At 25.7% G+C, this 13,957-nt stretch overlaps 1 long non-coding RNA gene across 2 annotated transcripts; it reads left to right on the top strand.

The window, feature by feature from the left end:
* The first annotated feature begins 961 nt into the window (after positions 1-961).
* LOC113365408 lies at positions 962-13,450 on the top strand. Of its 2 annotated transcripts, none has more exons than XR_003366214.1 (3): positions 962-1,026; positions 1,846-2,067; positions 13,327-13,450. It is a non-coding gene; the product is annotated as an uncharacterized LOC113365408 (long non-coding RNA). The 2 variants fall into 2 exon arrangements; XR_003366213.1 differs by lacking the exon at positions 962-1,026 and adding an exon at positions 1,060-1,211.
* Positions 13,451-13,957: the final 507 nt, after the last annotated feature.

Below are 13,957 nucleotides of genomic sequence, written 5' to 3'. Positions count from 1 at the left end.
AACCATTTTACAATCCTAAACTTTAATACATTTAATAAAGGATGGCTTTTCAAAATCGATTTTGAAAATATTAAATTCATAGTTTAACAGATAGTCTTAATTTTCAAAAACTCAATATTATCATTACTGTGGTCTTAGAGTTACGGTTCCACACATATAAAATGATAAAATTTTATAATTTTATTTTATTTTAAAGTATAAAAAGAATAAAAATGTATTCCATGCAATTTGAAAGTTATGAGCTTTTAAATACAAGGTAGAGCTTTAGTCAAAATTTGACCAGTTTTTGGGTATTAATAATAATCGATTGACAAAGCTTTGGCCAAAGTTTGACTAGAGCTTTCGTTGTACTTAAAAGCTCATAACTATCAAACTGCATAAAACATTTTTTTAAATTTTTTTTATGATAGTTATAATGATCACAGCCCCTTTTGTGTTTGACGTTAAAACACACTATATATATAGTCTTCTGCTTTAATTTTTATATTTCAAATATGGTTATTATTTAATATTGAATATTTTAATAATTTCAACATTTCATAATATAATATGTATATTTGTTTTTAACCTGGATAATATTTTGTATATATGTGATGTTAAATTTTTCATTTTATTAATATTTTTCTTTACTTTTCCATGATGAACATCAACAAATTTGTGGTCGCTCTTAAAAATGTCTAAATCGAATGCCAAACCCGGTATTGGACGTCTAAGTCTGATTGACATTAATTTCGGAAATATTATGTCTTCATTCCGTTTTTATGTAGAAAATCGAGATACATAATTTCTTTTGGTAAAAATATTGAGTATTCTAGGAACCTTCATCACAATTCGTATGTGTAAATGCATTGGTTGCGTGTAACCCACACATAGCCAAAAAACTTTACTCATATGTACTATACTATAATTCACTACTGAAGACTACGCGCGAACGCAGGAACTAGTTAGTCGCTTCAAAGTCTCCGAAGGGAGCACATGCGTTCAATTTTTTCGGCAAAATCGTGTGGTCAAATTTGCGAATATAATGTAATTGCAAAAAAAAATTGAAAATAGCGATATTTATTTAAACTAGGCTAGTAGAACTAAAATTAGTGAAAGTTATTTTTTAATGTAATCAAGTGGCTTATTAATTTAAATACTTAAGCTTATTTACTTATTGTGTTCAAAATTCTTGTGTTCATCAGCTTTGCTTAATTGTTGTGCTCGAAATGGTATTTTATATTCCAACAAATTTTCAAAGTATCAATAATCCGAATTAAACAATTTTATTTTTATTTTTTTATTTTTATTTTATTATTTTTTTTATTTTAAATTTTATTAGTTTGCTCTAAATAAAAATATCTTTTGTCCTTAATTTTAATTTAAAAATCAGTATTATTGGTAAATTCATATATTATTAAGTTTTCGAAATGTTGTAAATGCTTACTTTCGGCTTAATTTCATATGAATAATGCATTAACCACTAATTTGAGAAATTTATAAAACATTCGAAAGGATTTTTTGCATATAAATATTTATTCTATTTGTCCAAATAATAGCAATATTAGAAAGAGAAATTCATTTTTCAGTTTGGTATATGTAGATGTGAATAGTTTTAAAATTTAATTTTTAACCATTTTTATAAACATATAAATAATGTTTTCTTATTCGCGATAAGCCAAAATTATCTGCATTCAAAATAATTGAAATAATCGGTTTGTCAGAGATTGCCAAATAAATACTGCAATACAAAATGCAAAACAACTTGACACTATAATGACGTAGTCTTTTTTTGTTTTAATTTTTTATGTTTTTAAATTTGTATTTTAAATTAGTATTTTAAATATTTATTTTAAATTTGTCCAGATCGCAGTGTTAACAAATGTGTGTGTTAAACGTGATGAAATTAATAAAAACGTTGACTGAAATGTGCGAAAATTCGCCAATTATGTGAAATGTGTCATAAAAACCGACTTACAAATATTGATCTGCACACAAATAGTATTAAAAAGTTCTAGTGATCTTAGTCAATAGTTTTTAACATAGGATATAAAACAATCAACATGTCTGGCGGATATATAAATCAAGGTATGAAAGTAATTTATTGTTGTTAATAACATAGCTTTAGATATGCTTATTAATTAAACATTGCATGTAATCGAGCGAATTTATACCAGGTTTACTTTATCATAAATAATTTTCATATAATATGAATGATTTTAAAGCAAACAGAAGTTTGTTGTAATTTTTTTTCAGAGAAAAACATGTGATTGATTTTAGGATTTTATTGGAATATATCAACAAAATAATTCTAACATATAATTCAATGCGATGTTATCAATGGCTATATATCAATAATGAATTTAACATTCTTCAAAATATGTGAATAAAAAGTTGATTTCAAAATAAAACTTTTTCTTTCATATGGATCATTTCCTTATCCCATGCTTTTTTGCATCAATATGGCTCGACTTTTTAATTTTATCAATGATTTTTCAATAAAGTTTATAAAGTATATAAAATAAAATCAGTTAACATAATTTTGAAATTGCTAAATTTAAAAGATCTATAGTGTATAGTATATATTATTTAGAACTTTTTGTTTCATATGGATCTTTACGTTAATTCCATTCTTTTTTGCATCAATATTGCTCTACTTTCTATTTTTATCAATGATTTTGCAGAAATTAAGTTAATGTTGAAATATGAAAAAAATTGTTATACTATTTACTACAACTTTTGAATGTTTATTGCAATTGAATTTTGTGCTTCAATCATAACAGAGATAATGAATTTTTGTTATAAGTTTTTTTATTTCTTTATGTAATAGCGTTTTTAATTTACTTAATTGTGAAATATGTTCATCTTAAATCATACTATTTATACTTTTTCAAATTATGCTATAATATATAATTTTAAATTAATCTTGTTCAATATAATAATCTTGTTTAATGTAATTTTTCTGCCTTTATAATTTTAACAATTCCAACGAATTTAAACTGATTGAGCCTTATTATTTCATATTATGTGCTTTTATTCAAATGTTTATTATGTTTGAATAACGTTTTTTGTAAGAAGCCTGTTTTTCTTCAATTTTAACATTGGTAAAATTGTTAGTTTTAAAAGTTGCTTATTATTTATGCTTAAAATTCAATCTAATTTTTTTAAAACTCAATGTTCATCAAAACATATTAACTTTATTTGAATAATCAATATTTGATAGGTTTTTATTTGAAAAATATCAAACAGGTAAATATGAATACTTACAATTAGGTACTTTTTTTATAAAACTGGTTTATATAGAGACTCTATATTATAGAGAGTAATCCCATGTCGAATATTCTTTTTTTTTCGGAATTATTATAATAAATGATAAAATTAACGAGCGTTTTGTAATAACAGTAATTAAATTTGATTTACTTACGTGTTGTTTTTGTTTTGTTTTATATTTATTATGCCAATGTTCGTCGGTATATTATTTTAAAAACTTATATAATAAATAAAGTTTTCAATTATAATATTCGTACTTTTAAATAAGTATTCCTTTCATATGAAATTGCATAAAAAATAAAAATTCTAATATCACAAATTTTATTTTTTTTAATTTCCCCAAAATTATAGATTTCATTACCCCAAAAAGAGGTAATTTTAGCATGGTGCATCAAATGCATCTTGATTTCATATATTTTGATTTTAACAAAATATTTAATACAATAGTCAGACGAAAAGTATTTCTTCCACAAATTCATTTAATACTTTAAATTAAAAAAAAAAAATACATATATGCTCAGATTTTGATACTTAATGATATATGCATTTTGATATGGGATATTTATTTCTTTAACAACTTGACACCTGTCATTGAGACGAAATTCAACTAATTAACTGCTTATCTTTTTCATTTCTTTCATTTGCATTTTTTTCAGTATATTTTTTAGCGCTATTTTTTTTCAAGTCATTTCTATTCTAAGTTATATCTCATTTAAAATGTAATACTCCATCTATATTTATACGACATATTATTTATATGCTAATTTTGTGATTACGAATTCTAAATATATATGAAGATTTTTATGGTTCTCAATGGTTTGTAGTTTACGATATCGTAAGTAATTAAATTAGTTTGGCATTGGAACTTGATTTAAAACTAATTGATAGGAAGCAGACTTTGCTTGCTGAAATTTCATTTCCCCTTTTGTTTGGTTCTGTAATGTAAATATTTTAAATTCATTATATTCGCTTGGTAAAATATTTTTCTTATCATTACAAGCATCCGAAGAAGCACAAGGTGAGTTGGATTTATAATTTATTGTTGTGGAACGAATGCGACAAATGAAATGGAAAAAATGTTAAAAATTATAAATGAGCCATGTGTATTTTAGTTGAATATTGAATAGATGTATCCAAAAGTATTTACACTGGCTCTAGAATTACATTTAATTTACATGTAACTCTAGATTTTTAGTTTTTTAGAATAATTTGGAAATGATTGATTCCTCAAAATATTCTGATGTGTGAACCATACTTTGGGTATAACTTTTCATTATGATATATGTTTTCCAGTAATTTAAATTAGGTACCGCGTTATTCTGTGTGAAATCTGTTTTGTCATTCTTACATATTTTTTGTTTGTTTTTTATTTTTTGTTTGTTTTTTATTGTTTTTTGTAAAAATTTTGTGAATTTTATAAACAAAAATCCTTTTGTATAAAAAATTTCAATTTTGAAATCCGTGTATGGATTTTTGACTGACTCTTAATTCTAGACTTACTATTTATAAATCATTATTCAATAATTAACAAATTTTGGTTCCTAAGAAGCATTACAATTTAGCCAGACCGACAGAAAAACAGTTAAAAATGTACAAATAAACGATTATACGAGGTGTGTTCAAAAAGTACCCGGAATTACTAATAATTAAATTTCGCGGGTCTGGAGTGTCTGATTGTCAAAATTTTTTTTTATTGTGTTGGTATACATGCCCCTAAAGTATGATGAAATTTTCAGCTATATTCACTGTTTACTTTGTCTGTGGTAGTCGCTAAGGTTCGACGTGTTTTTCTGAGCTCGGCGATTTTTACAATGGAAGAATTGAAAAGTCAAAGAATTTGTATTAAATTTTGCGTAAAAAATGAAATAAAGTGTTGCAAAGTGCAAAAATTCACCAGATACGGCTCCGTGTGACTTTTTCCTATTCCCAAAGTTGAAGAGACCCATGAAAGGACGGCGGTTTTCCTCGATTGAAGAAAATCGCTGAGAGTGCTCAAGGACATATCAAAAGTGAATATCAAGGGTGCTTCGAAAATTGGAAAAAACGCTGGCATAAGTGTATTATATCTGGGGGGGACTACTTTGAAGGGGACCACATTAATGTAGACGAATAAATAAATATTTTTTGAAAAAAACGAAAATTCCGGGTACTTTTTGAACAGACCTCGTACTTCAAATATAATTAATAATATAATTTGTATATCATTAATAAAAATCGTATAAATTATATAATAAATAAATTTAATACGTAAAGTAAATATGATCTGTTGCATTTTTCAAATTCATAAAAATATTGGACCTTGTCTATTATGTGTTGAGAAAAGTATTGTAAAATCGTATTGTAAATTATATTTAAATTAACAACATTCTTATCTTGTAATACAACACTTCTTCATGTAATTATTTATAAAATGACATGAGCCTGATTATAGGTTATTAATAACTTGAATAAATAAATAAATACATAATAAATTTAAAACTATGCAAAGAAAATGTTTTCAATAAATAGAAGTATATATTGATCTTAAAAACGCAAATAGGCAAAGTAGGAGAAAGCTTAAAGAAGTATTATTAAATACATATTTAATATCTAGTGGCAATATAATATATATATAATATAATATATATATATATATATATATATATATATATAATTTAATTCCAATCCTCAATTCGGAATCATATACTATATTTAGAAATATGCAAATATATAAGTAAAATACATCAGCATCCATAAAGAAATAAAAGTTTGCTATGAAATATGTATTTAATTAATTTTCAAAACAAATAACGCTTCGTACGTGCTTCAGCTGAAATACTTAAAATAATTTTATTTCTATACTCATTTGTTCCAAACATATACGAGAGTTTCATGCACGAGAAAAAGTCAAACAACATATGCTCCACACCTGTCGTTTCGTATATTTTGCAATTCTTATATCCCTAATTATTTTATGTTTCAGGCTTATGTTTGGCGATAATTATATTTACTCAGACTAAAAACATGTGATCCACATAAAAAACAAAGTCATTGCAATCGTGATAAAAAATCATTCAAGAGTCAAGTTCTAGGTCATTCTAATAAAAGTTATCGATTTTTTGTTTACTTGCTTGAGTCTCGAACGTTGCACTGTTGCAAATAATTTTTTTATAAAGACATTTATTTATGTAACTCTTTACAAAATTATCTCGAGTAAAGTATTGCATACATATTTTTTACATGATAAAGTTTATTTTTATTTCAACATAAATTTAACTATATTTCAACATTAGTTCTTAGTTTTTCTTTGACGATTTTGTTTTATTTTAAACAATTTCCCACAAAATGAAAACTGGATATATGAAGCGTTTATTGATTTTTTAGGTAAAAATTCATATAAAAACAAAGTTGTCATTTGTTTCAAAAAATATAATCTACAAAAGCTTATTACACACATATATAAATGTGTGTATCAGTTTTCAAGCAAAAATCTTATTTCACACTTTGATAAAAACTATTTTACTTTTTATGTCATCATGCTTATTTATATTCGCACACACAGAATATATATTTTAAATAAAGTAAATATTACACTCCCATACCTTATTTAAAATAATCATTTTATACTGAATTTTTTCTTCAAATGCAAATAACGTTTTACTTGAGATTTTAGGATTAAGATATCGTTAATATTATTAAAAATAATTAGTTCAATTATTGATGAGTGTCAATTTATATTAGACTTTTTATCTTGTCGTTTATAATTAAAACGCAGAGGTTGGCTAAGATTTATTTATATAAATTATAATTAAACAATTCTTGGTAATCTTTGTGAATATAAATAAATATAGATAAAATTATTTGTCTCATAAATATTTAGAAATAATGCAAACATTTGATAAAATGCACTTTATTCAAATACTCACACACACACACACACATATATATATATATATATATATATATATATATATATATATGCACATTTATAAATTAGACATTGTAAGCCCTTTAGATTCGGTTGGCTGTTTAATGAATCTTAATGGCTAACTAATTAAGCTACGGAATAAATCATGAATAACGGTTTAATTTCTATAAATTATAATTTTACAGTTACAGTTACCAAACAAAATTTTGAATTGTTTAAATACAAAAAGATTTGATAAATTTAACTTGAACGTTTTAATCTTTTTTATATTTAACTTGAACGTTTTCTATTAAAAGCATACTATATGCTCTATACTCTGTTGGTTCTTTAGTAATTCGTGTAAAAGTATGAACACAAATACTATAAATATAATTTATATTATTATTATAGTAATTAAACAATAAAATCAGAAGTATAAATCTAAAAGTACATTAACTATTAAAGTATATTTAATCAAAAATGAATTTGCTAATTTTAATTCATTTTTGTTACTTCTTATCAATATTCAGCACTCTTTTACTTTATTCACTAAACTGGCATATATCAAGGAACAGTTCAACAATTAATGGTAATATACAAGTTGTCTAGTAGTATTTTTCAGTTACTGAACACATCTAATTTATATACAAAATAACAATTATTATTTTATGGCTTTGTTATTGTTGCCGCATAGGCCAATGCAATGAATAATTAAAATAATAAACGCTATTTTCTGATAAATTTAACAAATAGTTTAAAATATTTTATTTAAAAAAAGTCTTATGCTTAATAGAATTTTATGTAATAGGCAAAATAAAATATTTGAATAAAGAGTATACTGATTTGATAGAGTAGGTGCATTTTTAATAAATGTTGTAGAACACGTTAAATTATTTCATCCAAATATTTAAATAAATTAAAGAACTAAGAACTTTACCTGATAAACCAACTCATATTGCAAAGTATCCAAATTGAAGAAAAATATTTAAACATTTTTGAAACCATAGGAATGCAAACAAAAATTATACTTATTGTTAAAATCTCTATAAATATCTGATAATTTGATGTGCATATGTCTAATGATCATTTTTAACCGCCAGATCGCATTTTTATTTACTCTTTTTACTAGATCTCCGAAACCGCTAGACCTGCCTTCATGAAAATGATCAGTTCTTTATCTTGTTAATACAAGTAAAATGTTTTTGGCACTTTTTGTCCCACATCTTCGGAACGGCTAGACCCGCCTTCGCCTAAAACTAATCAGCACGTCTCCTTATCAATACGAATCGAATGTTTTTTGAATTATTCAAATCGCTTTATCCGTGTTTCCGAAATCGTCGACTAAAATTTGTATTCGAACACACATACACACACGCACACACATACACACGCACACATACATCCATTTTTTCTAAGGTATGCCAAAATATTCAGAAACCTCTGAAACGTAAAGATATATAAAAAATTTCATTTTTCGATTTTTCAATTTCGATTTTTTTTGCGATTACTATAACTTGCCCTACGGAAAAAATTGTATAGAGAGCCTGTGCTTTTTGTAAATTAAAGCAGCTGAATAAAAAATGAATATGATGATATTTAAGAAACACGAGAAACTAGGTTGAAATACAAATCTAACAAATACTGTTGAAAAGTTGGATGGAATCAAATGGTTCGATCATGGGATGGGATGCCTAGGATAAATTATGTTAATGAATACAACTATGATATATTTGCTTTATCTACAACTAATAGTAGGAAGTTTATAGAAGTTTTCCGATTCTTCTGATGTTATTCATTATATAACTGTTATGTAGGTTGCAATATAACTTCGGTCTTGAGCTCACGCACTTTTGTTCAAGGCGCAATGTAACTGTTCGTTACGCGTTAATGAGATATTGTACATCAACAGCAGACAGTAATAAAATCCGTTTACGGAGTTAATAGGTCAATCCGCCGGCGCTTTTGTACCGTTGCACTTTTAATAACAATCCTTATCAAAACTCATTATCATTAACTTTAACTGCAACATTTTTGCTATTAGGCAATTTGCTTGATGACATCGAACATGCTTTTTTCAGTGTTATAATAATTTATTTGAATATCAATGATGTTCAGTGATAGAGAATGGATCAAAACATACTAGTGATTTATGAGTTCAAATTTGCGATAACGTTGGCGCCTGCTGGCAAAAATTATACTGCAGATTCCTGGTTCGAACTAATTTATGTGGCATATGAGTAACTATTCAATGTTATATAAATATAACAAGATTTTGTGTAGAAAAGTTTTTGACGCGTAGAATTTGCAGTTGTTTTTGTGTTTTATATACATAGTTGTTTTCCCATTTACATATAAGTCAGAAATAAGAAATTAAGTTTTTATTTTACAATGATTATTAATGCCTAGATTCAAAACATAAGACTTGCACATATACTTAGATAATTATTGTTAAGCATTTCACTTGCTAGACGAATTAATGCACTAGGTCATGTCATTTCTGGACTATTACGGATTTGCATTGAATTTTTGCTTACTTTTTTGTAAATTTTCATTATTTTTGTAATCTTTAATTATAGCTACTCTGAAATTGTCTTCGTTAATATATTCCCATTTTTACTGTATTTAAAGTTAATTTAAACTCAATTTTACTTTTGATTACATTACACGTAATCAATTTTAATAACCACATTCTGATTAAATTGAAGCATTAAATTTATTTGATTACAGGTTTTATTACTTATGCATTTCATGCTTTAATAATTGAAAACCTTGATATAAATAAATCGCTTAACTTGATATAAATATTTTTTTAAGATCTACTATAAAACATGACTCTGGGAACCTTTATATTGAACAAATTTATTATGTATTTATATTTTTAATCGATGAACTTTACGTACAATTAAGGCAAATGTATTCAAGGCTTCACAATGTTTATCATACGTAATAAAACAATTCAGCCATAAAAATTTACATAACGCGCGTAATGAAATGAGGTCTACTCGGAAAGAAAGAAATTAATTAAACTCTTCATGATTTTCATTTTATATACAAAAACTCTTTTAATGTTATAATAATATATAATATTTTTTTCATTATGAGTGCTTGTTAATTTTTAAAAAATTCTTCAGTAAGCTTGAATAACTATTCTTCGTACCTTTCCTACAATGGAAAAGCAAGTAAGCTGTTTAACCTTCTGAACTCACTTATTCACATGCTTATACTACATATTATTTCATTCATATTTGCGATTAATTTTAAAATTGCTTCAGTTATTATTTTTTTATTGCAAACAATGAAAGATAATCAGCACTATCATTTCAATCTAATTTAAACTAATTTAATCAGGATTCTTCTGAATATTGCAAAATCATATGATTTTTAAGAATGAAAAAAAAATAATAATTTCAGAATCTAAGCAGAATGAAAAATGCAAAATCTAAAATAATAATGAATCTGAATAAAGTTATGTATACTTTAGATTTTACATTTGAGCTATAAATTATCAGCGTAGCAAATGTTAGACTTGTATAAATATTGTACATTTTGATCCAGCAAATGAAATAATGATTTTTGTTTCTCTATTTATTATATATTTCACACCATATTTTACAAATGTGATAAAGTATGTTAGTATACCACGTATGACTCATTTCAATTTCAGTTTGATTACATAATACATATAAAGAATATAAAGAAAGCTCTAAACATCACGTAGAGATCGTAAATTTTGTTGGATATTTACAATTGGTGCATTGGATCTATATCTATTTGAAGAATTCAGAATAATGGAACAAGTTTGATGCCAGGAAAAATTAAACTTACATTAGGAATCACTTGATCATGGACATTCATTTCCAGGTCTTTTCTTTGTCATTTTCAAGGAGTAGTACGGAATATTGACATTTGCCAAGCTTAAATGCCGAAGACTTGTAGTTGAAATATTTTTAACAGAACCATTTCTAAGAATTGATTTGCCGATTTAAATTAAAATTCTAGTCAAACGTCGTTGGAACTGTATTTGCTTTAAAAATTTACGCACAGTTCAAATAGTTTTTCTGTAACTTTCTGAAGTCACAGTATTATTTCACATAGCTTGCTCATGACATCACTGTATGGTAAATATGCCAGAAAACTTTTCATATAATGGATAAATTAATAATATAAAATTATGGAATAAAATAATAGAAAGGTAATTTATTGAATTATAAAGCGATTTATAATATATACGTTTTATTCGGGCGCCTAGGGTTATCCAATATCAATAATTATTGCTAGTATAAATGCACAATTTAATTGCAGAAGATCTTACATAATTTTAAATGTTAACAAGATTTGCTTGAATGATATAAATGCATATGTTTTGTACAGATATTTTTGATATAAAATGTAAGAAACTGAAATCTAATAAAATGTATCAAAATTAAATAGTCGTAGTTACTTTATTGCCCATATAAAGATATTTTGTGATTTTCAATAAAACGAAATTCAAAAGGAGCAAAAACTTCTCTTTCTTTCAGACAATTATATCGCTCTGTGAAATCTAATTGTATCTTTATAAATATATTAAATAAAAGTCTTAATTTAATAGTAATATTACATTCTCTTTAAATTAAATGCTTCAGTTTTGAAATAAATTCTTAAGCTGACTAATAGCGAAATTGGTTTCGCAAATAGCCCTATTTTATAGCCATTAGCAAGTGTCATCTATCCTGTGCCAAGAAATTACCTATTCATTATTCTTAAATATCCAAAGAAATTAGAACATTACTTTAAGGTGTATAAATTAATTCACCGGATCTAAATCTGAAGTCTATTTTGTATAGATTAATCGCCAATTTCCGAAATAGATACAGCTAATGTAATAGAATCTTCCGTATTTTATCACCTATATGACTCATAGAGCAAATTATTGTTTTCCTATACTGCCAATATATGCTAACTGGTTTATTTTCGTAATTGGCACATGTCCCATAATACTTTGTATACAAACTCTAGGAATTAGAATGGCTAACATTATATATGTTTTTGATTTTATTACTACCGAGATCCTATTTTACTAGGTCAACGGATCACGAGGAACATGACGACAAGATCTCATGTTTGGGATAAAAAAAATATTTTAAATTTAGGCATTTAATCTTTCGGTATTGTAATTGAAATATGTTTATAAAAATAGGTTTGTAATTAAAATGTAGTTACAAAACACTTCAAAATTTTGGATTTTTTTAGTACATATATATTTTTCTTAAACATTTTGAGCTATATTCATTTCCCAACATTTCTACAAGTTAATCATTGTATTTATTTTATAAATATTTCAATATTTTTTTTATTGTAGTCCTTACTTATTATAATTTAACAATTTTGGTAAAATAGTACGGATTAAATGAAAAACCAAAAGAGTTAAAGAGTTTATACATTTTGTGTATAAAGCTGAGTTGAGCACAAATATATTTAGTTATTCGTATTTTTACTATAATTTTGATATTGAAACATCGACAGCCATAAGTTTTCGCAGAACTATTCCGATGTGCTCTCAAAGATAATAATTATAATTATTCATATTATTATACGTTCGATAAAGAGAGCATAATTTACTGCGTCCTAAGAGACATAAATATATAAAAGGGACATTCATGATGGATATATCGTCACAGGCGATTAACGTAATACGTGATAAAATCTAACGGCCTAAGGCTCTAAGTTGAATGTCAGTTGAGTTATTTTAACTAGATTCTATTCTGCTCTTCTCTCTAAGCTATTTATGCCGATTAACTTCTAAATGGTGCGTTTAGCAGAATGGCATAAAACTTGCGATTGTAAAGACAGACACTCCAACGGATTGCATAGAAATTTATGTCTCGTATTAGTATTCATATACAAATCTTTCTTTGCGAAAAGATTTTTCATAAATCTTGTTTGTCCGAAGAAACATCTATTAACTACCTTGAGTTAAAAGAGAGAAGGGTTAAATAAATCACTGCCTGAATGAATGCCATATTTACCAATCTCTCATATACAATCATAAGTCAAAATATATCTTCCTATTATACTAACGTCATTAATTTTTTATAGAGGTACTTATTGAAAAAAATAAAGAGGGCCAGCTTAATGGTAGCTTAATAGATATCTGAATTACGTTTATTTATAATGCATCGTTGTTTATAATTTTATTTTTTAAATTTTAGGAGGAGAACTCCGTTCGAACGGAAGATCTCCACATAAATACGTCATACAGCAGCCTTCATATAGTGGAAAACAACCCTTTCTCATACCACGGGGGCGAGCGTATTTCCTAATTGCTCTAGCCATGGCAGCTTTGTAGCTGCTTTTCTATTAGCCTGGTTCTTATCACCTGGTAAGTGACCATATTTTAAAAAATTAAAAAAAAAATTCATCACTAATCATATAGTATGAAATCTAAAATTCTATTCTTAAATTTAAATACACATACACATGTGTAAGAATACTTTTATATAAACTATGTATGTATATATTGTTATAAATAAATTCTATTTTTGCACATGTAACTTTATGTGATCGAAGATCGAAATGCCTTACTAAGCAGGAATCATTTAACTAATTTATACTACAAATCAAAAACAATCACTACTATTTACAGGCTTCTGATTAGACATGAATGTTAAGAATCGATTGAGTACTCCAATTATGTCTTACAAATTTTCACATATTTTTTCTGATAGATTTACAGGTTTAAAATCAATTCTTGCAATTTTATCGTTGATTTAGTGAATTTGAGGATATTGAACATATTGCACTTAACAAATATAATATCTAATAAATTATAATTTCACTGCG

The sequence above is a fragment of the Ctenocephalides felis genome, unplaced genomic scaffold (assembly GCF_003426905.1).
Source record: "Ctenocephalides felis isolate EL2017-DRISC unplaced genomic scaffold, ASM342690v1 CF-g0.4_SCAFFOLD_00988, whole genome shotgun sequence".
Taxonomy (NCBI): domain Eukaryota; kingdom Metazoa; phylum Arthropoda; class Insecta; order Siphonaptera; family Pulicidae; genus Ctenocephalides; species Ctenocephalides felis.
Note: the sequence above shows the minus strand (reverse complement) of the source record. Positions and strands in the feature narration are given on the sequence as shown.